Source organism: Sinohyriopsis cumingii, chromosome 14 (genome assembly GCF_028554795.1).
Source record: "Sinohyriopsis cumingii isolate HCF-2022 chromosome 14, ASM2855479v2, whole genome shotgun sequence".
Taxonomy (NCBI): Eukaryota; Metazoa; Mollusca; class Bivalvia; order Unionida; family Unionidae; genus Sinohyriopsis; species Sinohyriopsis cumingii.
The window spans coordinates 72580299-72590544 of record NC_142974.1 but is presented as its reverse complement, the minus strand read 5'-3'; positions in this window follow the sequence as shown (position 1 = coordinate 72590544).

The following is a 10246-nucleotide window of genomic DNA, read 5'->3' as shown; positions in this document are numbered from 1 at the left end:
AGTTCTTATTGAATACTTACCCTTAACGAGCCTTCCTGGAAAATGTCTTGACGTATGGTAAGAAGTCAAGAACACTTATTAGGATTCTTCCAAGGTATGGAACTCGGACACGTTGGATATATTGAACGACATCAGGTTGACAGATGATGATGATTCTCTCAATGTTGGTTTTAACGACCTGGTCAGACATGGTCACAGATTGAAAAGTTATATATCGTTTGCATTTTGGATATACGGTTGAAAGACAAATATCTTTTTAATGGGGTGGATCTGAACCTGAAACTGATTCAATGCAGTACTGTATTCTATTTGATGACCAATGCTATCGAGTACAAAACCATAATCAAAGATGCCAGACTCTACTTTGGACGTGTGGACGTTTTACCTAAAATGGGAAACGACACCAGTCAAATATAACATCAAAACGATAGGTGATTATACCTCTGGACTACGATCCAAGATTGAAGATTATGTTGTCCAGTGACGGTTACCCAAACGATTACTCGTTGTACAATCTTATGGGCATCATCAGTAATGTTTTTTTTTATATATAGCGGAGACAGTGATCAAAATCCTTTCGAGTTCCAATATGTATATATGTCTGAGATAGTCAAACCCTGTAAAATATACCCGTTGAACCTATCTTTGCCCGGATAAAATATTTGAGACCTAACATGACACTGCTTGAATCCAGAATACAGTTAGGTACCAACAGCAATCAAATATTATGCACGAGGATATGCTCTGTGGGACATTGATTTCACTCCAGATCAAACAGCGGCAAAAGGAATTATACAACGTTTGAAAAAGGACAAACTTTATAAGTAACTTCAGTTTGAAGAAGTTCTAGCCAGCACAGTAAACGTCATGTTGTTTGCATTATATATATATATATATATATATATATATATATATATATATATATATATATATATATATATATATATATATATATATATATATATATATATATATTACAATACTCTGGAAATAAGTAGTTTGAGAGAACTGATTCTAGACCATTAGTAGTAAATGAAGGAACACGAAGCTGCTATGGCGATGAGAATGTTTGTGATCCAGTACAAGATGAAGAAAAAAACATAGTCGTCAAGATGTCCACAACAATAAATGAATTTACTCTCCTGTTTTGCTTAAAGCTTGGATGAAAGAATTACAGGTATTATCAGAAAATATTGTAATGGATGTCAATTCGATCATTCTAGTTAGAAACAACCCAAGTGTATGATGAGTCAATGCTAGAGGTTGGAAGAATATATGGAAGAAGCTTGGGCTGTCGTTCCCAAAGAGAAGACATTGATGAAGTGGTATAAAGACTTGCGTGACTATTACTTACAGAAAATGACTTATCTGGACACCAAAAAGCATCAAAGCTCTTTGCTACAAAGTATTGAAATTATCCGTGGTTTATCGATTTATGGAGAATGTTAGGCATGAATTTATGGTTTATCGTTATCTGCGTAACAAATTTCAAAAGAATGGATACCTGGAAATTTTATTACCTTCTGACTAATTGTGTCTAGGAAAAAATATGTAGAAGGCGTTATATTAAGATCTAAAGCTAGATGATATGAATTTGGGGGGAAAAGCACAAAGTACTTTTTTAATCTTGAAAAAAGAAACTATGTAAATAAGACAATAAAGGAAATTATTTTAGATGATGCGACAAAATATATCTGACATAAAAAGATATTTTAGAAGCTCAAAAACAGTTTTATATGGAATTGTAAAAAAGTAGAATTGCCCAGCTTGATGATGAGGCTGCTCAAGAAACTCGAAATGTATTTTTAATTACAATATTAAACACATTCAAGAGGAGAATCATGCGAGGGTCTGCATACAATCAATGAATTCGGTATGTCTCTAAAACGGATGGAAAATGAAAAAAGTCCTGGCTCTGATGGATTCACTGTAGAGGTTTATAAATTCTTTAGGAAGTCTCTTGGGGGATTTATATATAGATAAATTAATTACGGATATACTGTAGGAAAACGTTCAGATTTTCAGACTCAAGGAGTCATCACTTGTCTACCAAAGGAAGAAAAAGACAGAAGATATTTAAAAACTGGAAACCTATATCACAATTAAATATTGAGTATAAGGTTGCTTTGGGAGCAATTGCAGCCAAGATTAAAAAGTTCTTCCAGCAATAATCATTGATACTCAAAAAGGATATATGAAGGTAGATTCATTGGAGAAAATAGCAGACTATTATTACGATATCACGGACCAACGTGAGAATGAAAACAGATATGGTTAATTATTATTAATAGACTTTGAAAAAGCCTTTGACTCAATTAACTGGATCTTTGTGGAAGAAGCTTTACAATCTTTTAACTTTGGTGATTCCTCTTGTAAGTGGTTTAAACTGTTTTGTAATGACTCTAAAAGTTGTTTTATAAATAATGGCATGCCATCTTTTTTAGACTTGAAAGAGAATGTCGTCAAGATGATATCATGCACCCTATTTTTGTATAATTGGGGTTGAGATTTTAGCTACAATGTTACAGCTAAATGTGGATGTCGGGGATCTAATCTTTGACGCCAGTGAAAATAAATTGGGTCAGTATGTCGATGACGCTTATATTTTTCTTGAATGATCTCAACCTTCTATTGAAGCAACTATGAATATCTTGCAATTTTTTATATATATATTATCTGGACTTAAATGTAACATAACAAAAACGAAAGCTATTTGGAATGGAAACATGAAATTGTCTAATGAAAGAATATGTCCCGCAGTGGGTCTAATTTGGTCCTATTCTAACTTTACATCCCTGGCATATAATTTTCTCCAGATTTACAGCAAAAAAAAATATGGTGGAAATTAATTATATGAAGAAACTAACAAAAGCAAAATGAATACTGGCATGCTGGAGTCAAAGACATCTGTCAATAGTCGGTATAGTAATTGTTGTAAAAACTCTTGTTCTGCCCATATTCATGCATCATTTTACAGCACTTCCAAATCCATCAGCAAAAGTTGAAGCAGAACAAAATCACACAATTATTATGTCTGTATGGGGTGGAAAAGTAAAGAGAATAAAACGTGATATACTAGTTTTCCTAGAAAACGATAGAGGACTAAATATGATATTTTCATTTATTAGGTATATTGAGATAAGATGGGTTAAAATATTGCTGGAAAATGAAAATGAAACGTGACAGAACTTAATCAATACAACTATACTCCGAAATAAAAAGTATATTTGGAATTTAGGGAGAAGGAAATTATAAGAATTTAGCAAGTTCATTAAAAACATTTTTTGAAAAGATGTAATTTTGGCAGTATCTGATTGGAAAGAGGAACCGCAAAGTCCTAACGAGTATCTCTATTCATGAGTATTTTAAATTTAGATGTTCACGGTAATTTAAAACCTTTTGAAGTAATAAAACAAAAAACTATATGCGATGGTTTCTTGAAATACTTCTCCTTAATAACTAAAATTCCTAAAGCATGGAAAGATGCCATTAAAAAAACCATTTAGTACATAATAATTTTGATAAGCAGGAGGATAAAATAATGTACTTGCAAAAACAAAATTCACTCAAGTTTGTTTACAAAGATCTTTTAAAAAAGCTAAAAGGCAACACACCGCGAAGCAAAAAGCTTGGATGCAAGTATTTAATAAAAATGTTAGTAGTGAGGAGTGGTCTGAGATTTATAGCCGGGCGAAATGCTATACCAAGTATACCAAGTCGATCTCTTTTAACTTTAAATTAACCCATAGAATAATCACTACTAATGATTTTCTGAAAAGAATTAACATATTAGATGACAACAAATGTACTTTCTGTAAGAGTGAAAATGAAAGTATTGAGCATCTCTTTTATGATTGCAATATTGCTTCACAGTTTTGGTACCGTTTTGTTGAAGTGGTTGCACCTTTTGCCTAAATATTGTACATTTGTCCAAAAAAAGAAACATTCTTGGGAAGCGAACAACTAATTTCCTGCTTATTTGGGCAAAATATTATATTTATATTTGCAGATTCAATATGACAAATAATTCTATTTTTACTTTTTAAGCAATGCATATGAACATTGAAAAATACACTGCTAAGGTAAATAAAAAAGAGGACCAATTTCTTCAAAATATGGACATCAATAATGAACATGTAACTTGTATCTGACTTGATGGTAAACAGGAACAAAATACTGTAATATCACAAAGTCCATGTCACCTAGATTGTGTACCATATGCTTGTGTGCATGCGTGTGTATGTGTGTTTTCTTTTTCTGTAGATTATATTTATTATACCTAGATTTGATAACCAGAAATGTTTGATTCTAAGGTGACCTTGGGATGGTTGACTTCACTTTATAACTCACTTATTGTCCGCCTTTCCCAAGTCAAGGGTGGTATTCACTAACCCAATATCATATCTTTAACGCGAGAGCCAATCAACAATTTTAAGCATCATGTTCGTTTTTAGTGATTCAGAATTAGTAATGTTGACTACATTTATTTCGGAAGCATTTTGGCTGTAGACCAGTGTAGAGTAATTGTGTGTTTTTAGGCATTACGCAAGGTGTTTTGGATAGTGTGTTTTGGGTTTTAGATAGTATAGTAGATATGTTGGATAGTGTATTTGTGTAATTTCATTCCCGTATTTTACATCATACACTTTCTCTCTGATTGCAGGTGTATGCTATTTTTAGAAATTGCAGAAGGCTCATATATAGGGTATATGGAGTGTTGGATATTATAGGTGCTGCGTTGAATAGCAAGTTTGTGTGTTTTCATACCCTTCTTTCACATCATATCTTTTCTGTCTGATAGTAAGTATAGATGTTTCAGACATTGCACAGTGTGTTTTGGACAGTGTGAATGGTGTGTTGGATAATAGATAAATATGTAACTGCATAGTAGTTAATTATTCCCTTGTTAAATTGTCGTGAATCGCAATAAACGTACTAACCTTTTAAGCAATACACGTTCCACTCTTCCTTCCCCTTCTTAATTTCCCGTGGGACCCTATACGTGCTGGATAATAATAAAAAAGCGAGACTGTATATTTTGTGTTTGGATTGCAAACAAAAAGCGATTTGTGGATTTTACTCATAAAAGTGTACGTTGGATTGGATCTAAAAATGTACGTCCTCAAAATGTTTTCAATACGGCCTGTAAAAATTTCAAAAATACCATCAGGGTTTCCTTTGTTCCTATAAACAACGTTTTCTCTCCCTATAAACACCTTTGTCCTTATAATACCTTTCCCATGTTAAACCTAAGGACACATTTATCATACGACTTTCAATAGGTACCTAGTGGCTTATTGATTATTCCGACATGATATCATCCCTGGCATTCAACCAATCAAACACAGTTATCTGACCCATTCGAGTAGGTGATTGACTCAGTTTGTATACTTTTAGACCTTTGTCCTTGATAGCAAAGGAAATCCTTATAACCTGCTTTTTGTTTTAAAACTAAATATTTATAAACAACAGCATCAATCTCGGAAAATCTAATATATTTCAGTTTTTGATTTTCCGAGATTCATTTTGAAAAATTATATGATGTCGAAATTATACACTAAGGCAAGATGAAGGATAGGACCCGAATAAATCAAATGTTTTCCCCTACCGGAACCGGGCCTATTGTAGAGGGTATGTCGAAATTATAATACTACGGTTACCTCTAACAATGTTACTGTGTTACCCCAATTGAGGTCAGTCACCTGTAACAATGGTACCGTTTGTCCCAGTAAAAGCTTTTGTCCCAGTAATACCATTCCCCATTTTATACCAATGGACAAATTTAGCATAGGATTTCTCATACGTACCTACACTCTGGTGCTGGGCCGAGAAGGGTAAGGGGCAACCGGATATATATCCCCGGGGCCCGGGCACATAAGGGGCCCCGGGCCAAAGAACACATTTTAATTTTATAAAAGAAACATTCAGTTTGAACAAGAACTAGGATAACCCCGGGTGTTTCTTACCCCGGGGCCCGTGATCGCTCTCTACGGCCCTGTTCTAGTGGCGCTTGTTGAGATCCTCTCTACCAATGTTATAATGTAATCTCATTTTAGGTCAGCCACTTGTAGCAATGCTTCCATACTCCCCAATGTTAAGCCCATGGTCAATACAATTATATCATGTAACCCCTCCAAAAATAATAACGTTAATCTATTTTCGGCTTTATCTGCTATCCAATAGGCACACACAACTTCGAGGATATGTATATTTTAACATGGACATAATTTTTTGGATTTTAGCCTGTGTACATTCCATTTTTAGAACTAAAAATCAAAATGTATGCCAGTAAGCAAGGGAGGTAAGCCAAAGCAGACTGTTCACTCGTGTGTGTAAAGTCACCTCCTCATAGGATCCATGTGTAGTGTGGCGAGTAGGGAAGCTGTTTATGAAAGAGACGGATGATTTATATAGCATTTTCGTAAATACATTGGTAAGCAATATAGAGTGTATCGAATAAGTATGGAACACAAATACAATTCATAACACAGGAATTGAAAACTCCGGAGAGCTGAAAGATTTCAGTTGTTCCCGTTTGGTAGGCTAATTGGGTACACTGAGTGGCTGAGCAGTAAATCCAAGTCAAAGCAAGGTTGAGTTTGCTCTTGGGGATTACAAACCTGGCCGTGCTAACATAAGTCACAGGTTGAAGTTACCTGCAATGAAATTTCGTTTGAAAGTAAGTTTTCTATTGTAGCTTTCCAATTTGAAATTATTAATAATATTTTACAAATGTCAATTCCAGAAGAAGAAAAACGTTAATTTTTTCCGGCACGATAACTTACCGATTTGGTCATTTTATGATACTGAGATGGTCATTTTAGGATGGCCAGGTGAAAACAATAATGTCAGAGATCATTTTGCTTTTACTGAGTAAATTTTCTGAATTTTGATTTTAATCAAACGAAATAGGAAGATGTAACAAATTATGAAGTTCAATGCACACACACTTACACACACACACACACACACACACACACACACACACACACATATATATATATATATATATATATATATATATATATATATATATATATATATATATATACTGTTGTTTCTAAATATCCCATGTTAGATAGTTGCTACTATTTCTATAGGGTACTTACAGTCTTTGAAGGTCTTTGACAGTTTGGGAAAAATGAGGTAGCATTTTCAAGGCCTTGAAAGTTTGGGAAATTGAGCAGATTAGCTTGAGGTCTTTAAAAGTCTTTGCAAATTGAAATAAACCCAAATATTTTAATTTCTTTCCATAATCACAAATAAAATTGTCCAAGGTTGTTAGATTCTGATGTAGTTGAGTTTTCCTGATTTCTTATTTTTGGATTAATTAGGGTTTGAATTTCATCATTAAACAATATTGTAGTATTTTGCATTCGTTGTTTTCTTGTATAACATAACTTGTATACAAAATGAGAGCGAAAACAGGTCTTGGAAATCTATGTTTATTGTCTTTGAAAGTTTGGAAAAAGTCTTTGAATTTATCATTCAGAATTCTGTTTGAAACCCGATTCTAATTGGTATTAATAATTTGTATGATTTATGTAACAGTTTATATAAAATCATCATTGTGAAATGCTATGTCCAGAATCCATAACACAAAACCAAGATGGAATTTGTATTAGCAGTGGTATTTATACATTCCAGTTGTCTGCGTGTTCAAAGTCCTTTTTGTACTGGTTTCCTCAGTTAGATGACTATTTCACCGGTTACAAGGTTGTGTTTCACACGAACATTATCATTTGGTTGCACTAACATGTCATAATAACAGTATTTTCCACTCCATAAATTCGTAGTTTCTTGTTGTTTTATAAATGTTTTTTTTGCTTTTAGTGTTAATAATGATTAGGAGGGGTCCTGAGTGGCCCAGTGGTCTAAAGCGGATCACTGCCATCTCACCTCTGTCTGCGTGGATTCGAGTCTTGGATTCAGCCAGTGTGGGTATGTGAGAAAGCTTGCCAGTAGCTTCTCGTGGGTCGGTGGTTCTTTCTGGGATTTTCCTGGGTTCTTCCTCCACCATTAATACTGGCCGCCATGTATAGCCTATCCTGTGCTGAAAAATGGCGTTAAACCCTACAACAACAGCAACATAATAATGATTACGGAACATTAAATACAGTAATATTATTTTTTAGTGTTAATAATGATTAGGGAACATTAACTTCAGTAATGTTATTTACTATAAAATGGCTATAAAATTGATGCAAAAGTAGCAATTACCTATTTTAAATGCGAATTCTGTTTTATCTGCTTTACTTTCCAAACTTTTGTTGAAGAGTAAAGATTTATGCATACAAAAAGTGTCTACTAATCTTATGCTCACGTCTGTTTATTTTTTTTGATATTTGTCATTATGTCTTTATCAGAAGGGAATTACAGGTCAGTGAAAGAAACAATAAATATTTAATAAGAAAGGGGAGATAACTACAGTATTTATTCCATTCCCAAAAGGGAATTAAGATCACATAGGTACTAATTCAGCTCCCTCAGAAACCAATGGAAACATCACTATTAAAAATTCATTGAGATTGCAGAATGCTCATGGTCAAGCCTATATTTCTCAATATCTACTCATCTTTGATGCAAGCTTCAGTGTGGAGAAGGCTACCATTGTTTTTCAGCATTTTTTGATTCACATGTGTTTGAAACCTGTGTTTTCAAGTCTGGGCATAAATAATTGGTGTTAATTTTAGCACTGAGATTTCCAAAGTCAAGTCTTTAAGGTGAAAGAAACTTAATTTATAAAACATTGTCTCTCTTTGTTTCAGGTACAAATGGTCTATGCTCTCAAAAAGATTCTTTTACTAAAATCTAAAATCTAAAATGTTACTTTTCATTGTGGTCAGCCAGATGCATGTATACTCTATTTTATCTGCACCCATTTCTACCGTACTTCCCATTCTTACATATAGTTTGTACTATGAGTCCTATATCACCTTGATTTTCTTGACAGACCTATGAATGCGTAAGAAGTGTGCTTAGTTCTGCTTACTAAGAATTATATTAGTGAATATTAGATTATATAGCAAGTTCTTGCATACTAATAATTCTTCCTGCTGTAAGCAAATATGGCACACATGCTGTATGATTGCGAAATGTAAGCAGAAAATTTCCCTGTTCAAATTACTGTATGAGAATGGCATAAATTTAGTATATTTCAGTTTCTACTGATGTATCATTTTATTCCTTTTGAGTGCGTGTACATTAAGGAATATATGCTCAATTTCAGTAATTGGATTTATGATTTTTTTGTTCATGTGTAATATACATGGAACTGAATTGGTGTAAATATACATTTAAAGTGGTTTAAAAAAAGCCGTGGTGAACGATTTCCAAATTTATCTTTTAACTCTAACATGTCTAAGCTGTCTTGTATTTGTATTTGTATTGAAATAATCAGAACTGTCAACCCTATTCATATCTGTACCATTATGCCATCATTTGTATGGAAGCAGTCAGAACACCAGTAATGGCTTTTCTCTGGAATGTAGGCATACTTTTGATGTAAAACTTACAAAGAATCCTTTGGAAGTTGGTTGCCTCCACCATTTTCAGCCATATACAAAGTAACAATCCATGCTGTTACATGCTATTGGTTAGTTCGACATTACATACTAAGGGAGACCACTTATGAAATCCAGTAGATGTTGCTGTGACAAAGCACTCAAATATCTGATCGATCCACCAAGGTGTAGATAGGGTTAACACATATGAACCTGGTTTGCGAAGATGGAGAACTGTCAGCATATTGTATGATGACCTATATGGATCTTTGCAGTTTGCTTATACTGTATATGAGCATATGTGGTAATCCGTGTTAAAATCATGAATACAGCAAACACCAGTACATTATATACCATTTTTTTATACTTACATACATACTTGCACTTTGGCTTGCTTGTGTACAATGACCATCTTGTAGTTGGCACCCATGATAGTTACTTTACTTGTGTATAATTAACACCTTTAGCTGGCCCCCCTGGGTGGTTGTTTTACTTGTGTACAGTTACCATCTTTAGCTGATTCCATGGTGGTTGTTTTACATGTGTACAATTACATCCATTAGTTGGCTCCCAGGGTGGTTATTTTTCTTGTGTACAGTTATCACCTTTAGTTGATTCCAGGTTGGTTGTTTTACTGTGTACAGTGACCACCTTTAGCTGTACTCTAGTTTGTTTGTTGTACCTTTGTAAACCTGCCACTTTTAGCTGACCTCCAGAGTAGTTGCTTAACCTAAGTACAATGA